The 9,068-nt window shown below is 45.1% G+C and overlaps 1 pseudogene; it reads left to right on the forward strand.

The window, feature by feature from the left end:
• The first annotated feature begins 5,248 nt into the window (after positions 1 to 5,248).
• On the forward strand, positions 5,249 to 5,820 carry LOC125531989 (annotated as a pseudogene).
• The last annotated feature ends 3,248 nt before the right edge of the window (positions 5,821 to 9,068 follow it).

A 9,068-nucleotide genomic window follows, 5' to 3' on the forward strand; every position in this document is an offset into this window, starting at 1 on the left:
GCTCCACTATCGCCCGCTGGTGCGCCGCACGCGACTCACCTTTGAGGCGCTCTGGCGCCGCTACCATCGCACCACACTGACCACAACGCCGAGCACAACCCCGGGAGGCGCAAGCGCAACCGGGCCGACTTATGGGCCCTCAGCGCCATGATCACAGGGGGGCTCTACCGTGCATCTTTGTCGGCAACGCCTTCAACTACCAGGCCGAGCTCCTCGTCCTCGGCCCCACAACCAAATGTGGGCCGGCATTGGCTATGTGCCCACGCCTCGTTCGACGATGACCCTGCGGTCTTATGAAACTATGAGGCCTGCCGCGACCTCATCCATGGGATGCTCGCCGATGGGCCTGTCCCCGAGAACTGGGGCGGGGGCGGGGGCATCATCACCCGCAAATGGACTTCGCTGATGAGATCGTCCCCAAGATCGATAGCCTTGAGGGTGTCGTCCCACGCTTCAACATCGACGTCAACCTATCATATTTACCGGTATCTCTGGTTTTCAACAATCCACAGGCAGACGCTGTTGTAGGAGCTCTAGCGGTACCCGGCCTGGCGTGCGCGATTCGCCATTTGGAGTTGGAGCCTGGTGACAAGGAGATCGTGAGGCTGTCGTGCCTCCACACTAATGCCTAATTTGGCCGCGTGAGGTGATGGATTACTTCGGCTTTATATTCTAAGATTACTTAGCTGAAGGTGCTTGACTCAAAAATCTTGAATGCAAAGATGTTGATAGATTACATAGCAGATGAATAAATTTCATCCCCGCAAAAAAGAAACAAAGAATAAATTCCAATGTAATCAATATTTGGGAGGCGGGACTGGTTTTTCAGCACCCGGTTGTCTAGGCACCTGGTTTATCAGCACCTTCCGTGAAGCAACTAGCCCATAGAGGTTTTCACCAGGTCCTGTACCAGAAGTTTGATTAGCAGGCCCAGGAGAGCTACCCGTGGGAGCCTGGCAATATTTAAAACGAATCTGTGATATACTCACACTGTTCATTCATAGGCAGATTCCCCCTCGCCCGTTACCGCATCTTTCCGTTTCTTGGTGAACGCCCAGATAAAAGGGGGTCGGGACCCCCGGGTGCTAGCGCACCTTTCCGTCTCATCAACGGTGAATGTCCAGATAAAAGGGGGTCGGGACCCCCGGGTGCTACCGCACCTTTCCGTTTCTTGGTATCTGTGTAAGGTTACAAAGACCAAAGTGATCAGTTTGTAGTAGCCATACATGAATTTTAACCACTGCTGCATTATTGATTGTGGGAAAAATTGCAGAAGATGTGAGCAAATATCACTTATGCCGAATTCATCTAAATAATACTAGTAATTAGTAGCGTGTCAGCCTAGACAGCAAACCACTTGCTCTTATCTACATCAGATTTGTTAATTAGATGGGTAACATGGATTACTAAGAAGGTTGTCAGCAATTTAGATATCATGTTATATCAGAAAGAAGAATTCATATTTGGATCGGAGTGAGTAACTGTTAATTTTTTCTTAATGCCTAGCTTAATTCTAGATGGGTCATCAAAGTCCAGATTGCAAATCCCTCCGCTCGTCTCACTATTAGCGTCTTTGTCTGAGAATCTGTTTCAAAGCTTTTGCCAGTTGAGAAAATAAAATAAATTGTTTACTACTGTATTTCTACACTTAAATGCTTTCAACCTGGTAAAGGTGATTGTAGTTTTTGAATCTATAGGAATGTGGCCAAAGATATATAGTTATTGGAACCGAAGTGAGTAGTAACCAGTAATGCTATGTAGTATAGTGATACATCATTTTAAGCCAACACCATTGACTTTGGGTGCAATAAGATAAGGTAGTACATACTATCTACAAATGGCAGGTCCATATTACTATTTTGAAATAACTGACAGGACCAGCATAACATATCTGATGCCCTGTTTTCGAGTCAAACAAATAGTCAATGAGTCGTAACTAGAAGTCGACTCAAATACCTCGACTAGTCGATCGGCATGGCACGACTCGTCAAGAGTCGCTAACAGAATGACTCGTCGACTCATCAACTCAAAAACCTTGATCTGATGTGGATATTTATTTTAAGGAATGGTGATAAAAGCTCAGCTTCTAGTAACAAATTAGCAAGTTTGGATCTCTCGCCTGCTCACCTCGCTGGGCAAGGAAAACCTTGCCAGCGGATGGTAGCCAAATTGGCTTGCTCACACAAACAAGGAAAAAACTTGAAACTGCGGGTAACGAGATGAGTTGCCGAGGAACCAAACCCCTCGCTTCTTTGCTTTGCGAGGCCAGGCAAGCGCTTGCCCATAATCCAAACGTGCAGTAACCTTTGCTAGATTTACATGTCATGCCTGATTAGGCATAGCTTTGTTTTTCTTTTACCCATTTAATTTTTCCTGTCCCTGGCAAAGACCCACTCAGAGTGAGAAGTTCACAACCTTCGGGGACAGCAACAAATTCGAATAGGTTTAGTTTTGCTTGTCCCTGAGAAAGAGCCACTCAGAGTGAGAAGTTCAGAATTCAATGTGCACTCAATACAAAGTTCAGAATGTTGGGTAGTTGACGACAAAATTATGTACTAAGCTACATCATGGTCAACAAAAATCTTAAGATTCTTCCAAAATAGGTTAAGTTTGACTACAGCCTGGAAATTCAACAATATAGCAAGAATTCTAGTAGGAAAATATTGGTCATGATCTGATGGAAAACTCAATCAAACCACAAGTTTAGGAGCACACCAGGGGTGCTCAAGTAGTAAGCCACGAACGGCAGACTTAAGGGCGATTAATAGTCTTGGCAACAAACAGAATTATTTTGTTTTCTCTATTGAATAAAATAATGAAAAATAATGATGTTCATTAGATATGTTATGCTGCATATTGTGCAATCTATATAAAAGGAGTTCCATATAAAGAGCTCCATATTATTTGACGTCGTCGATGGAAGGCCATGAAGGATTCATAAATGAAACTAACATCTGTTTACATTCAGCCACCAATGACAAATATCAAGTGACAACAGCAATTAGTATTACCTAAAAGCAAATATATAAGGGACTAGGTCATTCATACAACTAGGCATTATCCAATGGATCGCTTGTCGCTTACAAAATATGTAAAGCTGACCAACATTGTTCAAAGCCACAAAAGGGCATGCACTTGAAGAGCACGTTTTGGAATGCTGCCACGGAACTAGACCATTAATTAGGCACACGCACGCACACCCAACGACTAGTTTTTACAAAGGCATTTGTGCCACCATGTCAAATGCATGAAGCAGCAAGGACTTTCAGCAATCATCCGCCAACCAAATCCGTTAAACAGGGAATATAAGGTAAACCACACATGAAATGTCCAGAATTGCACATAAGATGCGCTTCCCTGCTATCCATATCATACGATAGATTCACCGCCTTCCAATAAGTAACGAAAACCAAATTACGATCCGGATAAATTGCAAACATCTCATACTTAAAGGTCTTGTCCTCTTCGTCAAAATCCTCTCTCGCATATTCCCTTCCAAACATTTGGGGAACATCAATAGTATGCTTTAGGTTCCACACTTCACTAGCATAATCCTCATGTACCCTCACAAAGAGTTGGTAATAATAAGGAACCATATACCAAGCATGCAATTTCCCCTGAGAGTATCCAATTGAGCTATAACCAGACCTAGCTTCTTCCATTCCTTCCGGGAGAGCAATTTCCCCACAAACATCCCCCTTTGACACCACTGCAGCTATAATAGGTTCCTCGATCAGCAAATGCATAAAATGCATCATGCCATTCACGAAGGCACATTCCGCGGTAAAAGGAGGATACTCTCTGGTATCCCCCCACTCACGGCTGTTCCGAGTCCATCGCCCAGTTTCGGACGAGTATATCGCCACATCGTCATGCAACTTCACCGGGGGTGTAAACACCACAAAAGAGGAACGGAAGGGCTGCGTCAAAAAAGCCAGGAAGGGTTGTGCTAGTTTCACATGTGCAGATTCATCGTCCTCTTCACCTTGCCATACTATAGGCGGCAACACGGTCCACTGCCCGTCATAGGATTGCACACAATATAATTGCATTCCTCGTCTTCTTACGATTCCCAGCATTTGCAGAGGAGAAGGCTGCTGCTGCATTGTTTGAGCTTGACCCTAGCGTAGCTCCCGCGAAGGAAAGGGAGCGAAGCGTCAACCAGAGAGGCGGCTCCCGGCCCTGGACAGATTGCTGAAATGGAGACCGCCGTCTGAGTGGCGGGTGTGGAAGAATCCGTAATTCTAGGGGTTGGACTTCACAAGCCGGAAAGGGCAATAGAGCCGCGGCTTTGTTTGCCTAGATCTGGATGGGCTTTACCACTTCTTCGAAAATTTTGCCCAAAGGTTGTGTATATTGGGAAATAGGGTAATAGAGTGGGGCGGCGGCTGTGTATATCAGGAAAAAACTTTTTCTAACAAATTACCTTATATGGATGCAGATCATTATCTGTCCAATTTTCTGTAGGGCATATGCAAAAGGCATATCCAAATGTCCGCGTATACCCACTTCCATTTTAGAGACACACAAAGGCAGCGCTTTCTTCAGCGTTTTTCAAACTAATTTTGTCATCTATTTTCAAGATTCAAGAATAAAACAACGGTAGATGTAGCGTGCCAAACAATTCACAATAAATTATACTACATATATAGCTTATCCTGGAGTGGGCCGACGGGGAGAAAATGTGACCCTAGAAAAACGGTTACTTGGTCCAATAGTTCATCAAAAAAACGCTCCAAATTCCTCGTATAAAGGGGGTTGCAACTCCCCTGATACTTCCCCAATACCGCATGACCCATAATTTCACTCCATCGCCTTCACATCTTATGTCACCCGGCCCGCTCATCCCATCCAATTCTCTGTTGTGCCACCAAATCGCCGAGCGTCCCCAGTGACCACTAGGGCACTAGGCCGCCATATTCCTTCGTCTGACGACCCATGAGACCATTGAACCTGCGTCGGCGTACCATCTGGGCATTACCGCACGTGCCTAGGCGCGGCCGGTTAAATCCATGAGTAATCCACAAAGGGGAAAATTCAGTTCCATGAGTTTAAATGGGACCGATAGTGGGTGCCACACCCTTACCTACAATGTTGCTACGCTGATCAAACAAACGGCCACAAATAGGATCAGCCAGGGCAACCCAACAGCCAGGTTGATAGGAAGTCCGACCACACCCCACGAGAAATGAACTCAAATATTAGAAATGACTACTCCCACTCGGAACCACTTGAGTACTAGGAAACCATGCGAACTGAATATGGATCTCCAACAGTGTATGAGTGTGGCGCGTCGTGCGGGTGCCTGGCGAACTTCCCCAACCGGATGACCCAGCGCGGGATGAGGCACCGGCTGGTGGTGTTCCGGTCCAACAAGACGGAGTGGACCTGATCCAGCTTGGCGCATTCCTCCGCGAGTTCACCGGGGACGCGCTCCCTGCAAATCACCCCCGCATTGCCAACGCGAATGCCAATGCCAATACCGGCGCATTGACGGAGGAGCGGGCCTGCTTCATCGAGCCATGGAAGTTTCCCCCGAGGTGGATTGAGTGGGGGTACGCCCCCACGGCGGCGCATCCAGACGACGGCAGGGAACCGCCCCGGTTCGTGCAGTGCCCGGCACCGACGTACGTGCTCGACGTGTCGAAGAGGAAGAACATCGCGGCCTGCATCTGCCACAGCAGGTTCGCGCCGAACGCCTTAGTCTAGCGCGTGGTCTGTGGCGACGAAGACGAGTCGTGCCCCCACCTGATGGTCTTCGCTATGGAGACCATCCGGCCGATGAGCGAGCTGAGCATCAATTACGGCGTCGATCACTGATCGATCGGCAACGTTTCCTGTATGTTTACCCTCATTTCCAATTGTCATGAAACTTTCGCCTTCATTTTCAGTTGCCATGAACCTTTATGTCATTGTTATGGATTGTACCATTGGATGGACGCAGCGCTAAGACACCTTAAACTGAACTGTTTGCTTGTATTTCTTGTGCCTGGTTTGCCGTGTTTGCACTTTGCAGTCCGCAAGTTATAGACTGAAACCATATTTTCATGAGTTGTGTCTGGGATCAACATCATAACCATGTATGTGAGCGTTTAGTTGACAATTTCATTCGGTTTAGTTTTCTGTAGTCGTTGCAAAGGTTCATGTAGCTGTACATCTAGGACGGCCTCTACAATGTCGTCTCGGCCACCTATGGCCCCGGCAAGTCCGGCCCCGACGTCTGCCAGTTTAAGCGCGTGCGTCTGCCTGGCCAGGAAGCGGTCAGCAGCAACATCTGGCGCTCCGCTAGAGACCTCATCAACCAGCTCGATGCCGAGATCCGTCCGCCCGACTACATCACGCTGGACATGTCCAAGGAAATTCCCGTCCCCGTCAGCAACACAGTGGACCATGACGTCTATCACCTCGAGAGAGAGGGCGCTGGGAGCATGGTGCTGCCACCATGCCCTCACATCGCGTCTACGGCTGCGGGAGAGTTCTCCAGCGCGCTGTTCATCTAAAGTTTATTCTTTTAGTTACATTTTTTTGGAATGCATGAAATTTTTTTAATTTGAAGAATTTTCTAAAAACCATTGAACACTTCTTAATCACATGACCATCTTACTAAAATATATTAACTACTTATTACATGGTTACATTTTCTAGAAACTCAAACATATTTTAAAATGCATTTAACACTTTTTTTAACTACATTCAAATTTCTATAAATGTATCAAGCAGTTCTTTTAGTACATGGATTTCTAATAATTATTATTTTTCTAATGACACAAACGTTTATGAAAATTGACCAAGCACTTTTTAAATTACATGAATTTCTTTTTAAAAATGTGAGAAACACTTTTGCAATTACCTGAACATTTTGTAATCTATAAATTGCTCCTCTTCCGCAAGGAGGTCTATGAACTTATCGCCTTAGTAATCTATGTCATATTCATCTTACTGACTCTTCCTCAGATCTTATAAGCTGAAGTACTCCATCATCTCACAATGATAGGATGGGGACGTCAGTATATGAATCCCTCATGCAGTAAATAAAAGTACACAGTTCTCTTCGAGCTGTTTGCCGTCTTTACCGACATTAATTATGGAGCAAATCGAAAAGTTTTCAAACTCATCATGCAAAACTTCGGGTTCCTAGTAGGAGGCCCTCAACAACATCCCTTCAATTTACGCCCATTGTTTTTGGCTCTACTGTCCACCATGGTGCGTATGAGATGACGGTAGAGCTCATTTCATTTCCTTGTCTAATGACACAAACGTTTATGAAAATTGACCAAGCACTTTTTAAATTACATGAATTTCTTTTTAAAAATGTGAGAAACACTTTTGCAATTACCTGAACATTTTGTAATCTATAAATTGCTCCTCTTCCGCAAGGAGGTCTATGAACTTATCGCCTTAGTAATCTATGTCATATTCATCTTACTGACTCTTCCTCAGATCTTATAAGCTGAAGTACTCCATCATCTCACAATGATAGGATGGGGACGTCAGTATATGAATCCCTCATGCAGTAAATAAAAGTACACAGTTCTCTTCGAGCTGTTTGCCGTCTTTACCGACATTAATTATGGAGCAAATCGAAAAGTTTTCAAACTCATCATGCAAAACTTCGGGTTCCTAGTAGGAGGCCCTCAACAACATCCCTTCAATTTACGCCCATTGTTTTTGGCTCTACAGTCCACCATGGTGCGTATGAGATGACAGTAGAGCTCATTTCGTTTCCTTGGGGATACAGAGCGGGTGTCGGGACCATGGTGTTGCCACCTTAGCCATGGCAGTCATCACAGCGACGCATCTCGTTGGCTGTGGGAGAGGTTTTCTCCGCATCGTCCCCCTCCTCGAGGGGAGCGATCTCCCGACCTCCATGTGCATCCACGACTACGTGGTTCTAGACATGGGAGGCGTGTGATAGGGATCCAGGCCCTCTCAACAGCGATGTGGATTATCCTCGCCTCGTTCGATGATGACCAGGCACCCTTCGACCACAATGTCGAGGTCGTGGACACTGCGATCTTCCAGAACTACAAGATTTGTCGTGGGTTCATCCACGGGATACTCGTCGATGGGTCGGTGAGCACCGAGTACAACCTCGCCCCAGCAATTGGCCAACTAGGGGATCTAGCTCACCCGCCAATGTAGAATACCATTGTGATCGACCACCAAATCGACAGGAACGGGGGCTCTTCCAATGCCTCGACATTGACATCCTTCTGTCGTCACTCCGGGAATGTTTGGTCTATTGCGAGCCATAGGCCCTAATCCGCGCATGCAAAAAGGTTGCCACTCCCGGAGCTCTTGCGATACCGAGCATGGTGTGCGTCATATGTATCCTGGAATTGGAGCTAGGTGACGCTCAGAGTAACTTCGCATATTTTGCTCCTCACCGTACCCCTGGGAGAAGGTTGATGTGCCTACTACGTTGCTATGGAAAACGTTTGGAGATGAAGCATGATATTTTGCATCAACTCTAGTGTTTCAAATCTTGCCTTCTCTAGGCATATATTTCTTTACCCGTGAACCAAGGATTTCTTTACCCATGAGCCAAGGAGACATATACTGAGGTAATAAATATTTGGGATGCCTAAACCACTATAGTTGAAAGAATAAACTTCTAATGTAAACATTTTTTATACCTAACATGCTGTTCTATTTGTTGCAACGTTTTTTTTGCAATTTAGTATTCCTTCATCTTTTAATTTTTTTCATAACAAATGAATCTGTAATTATATGATTTTTTATGAATGTCTCACACTTTTTTAATTACATGATTTTGTAATGCATGAATTTTTTAATTACATGAATATTTAACATATCATTGAACACTTTTCAATAATCACATGACCATCTTAACAAAAATATATTGACTACATTATTACATATGGTTAGCTATATATGTAGCGCCTGTGAGAACGGCGCTATGACACAATGCATAGCGCCTACACGTTGGGCGCTAACTAAAGGTTTTGTTCTGTGAAATACTTTCACGAAGAGTTTAATTACTGTTTGAATTTGTTTCACTTTTTGGTTATATTTTCCATTTTGCCCTGCACATCAGTCTCGAAACT

The sequence above is a fragment of the Triticum urartu genome, unplaced genomic scaffold (genome assembly GCF_003073215.2).
Source record: "Triticum urartu cultivar G1812 unplaced genomic scaffold, Tu2.1 TuUngrouped_contig_8730, whole genome shotgun sequence".
NCBI classification, from domain to species: domain Eukaryota; kingdom Viridiplantae; phylum Streptophyta; class Magnoliopsida; order Poales; family Poaceae; genus Triticum; species Triticum urartu.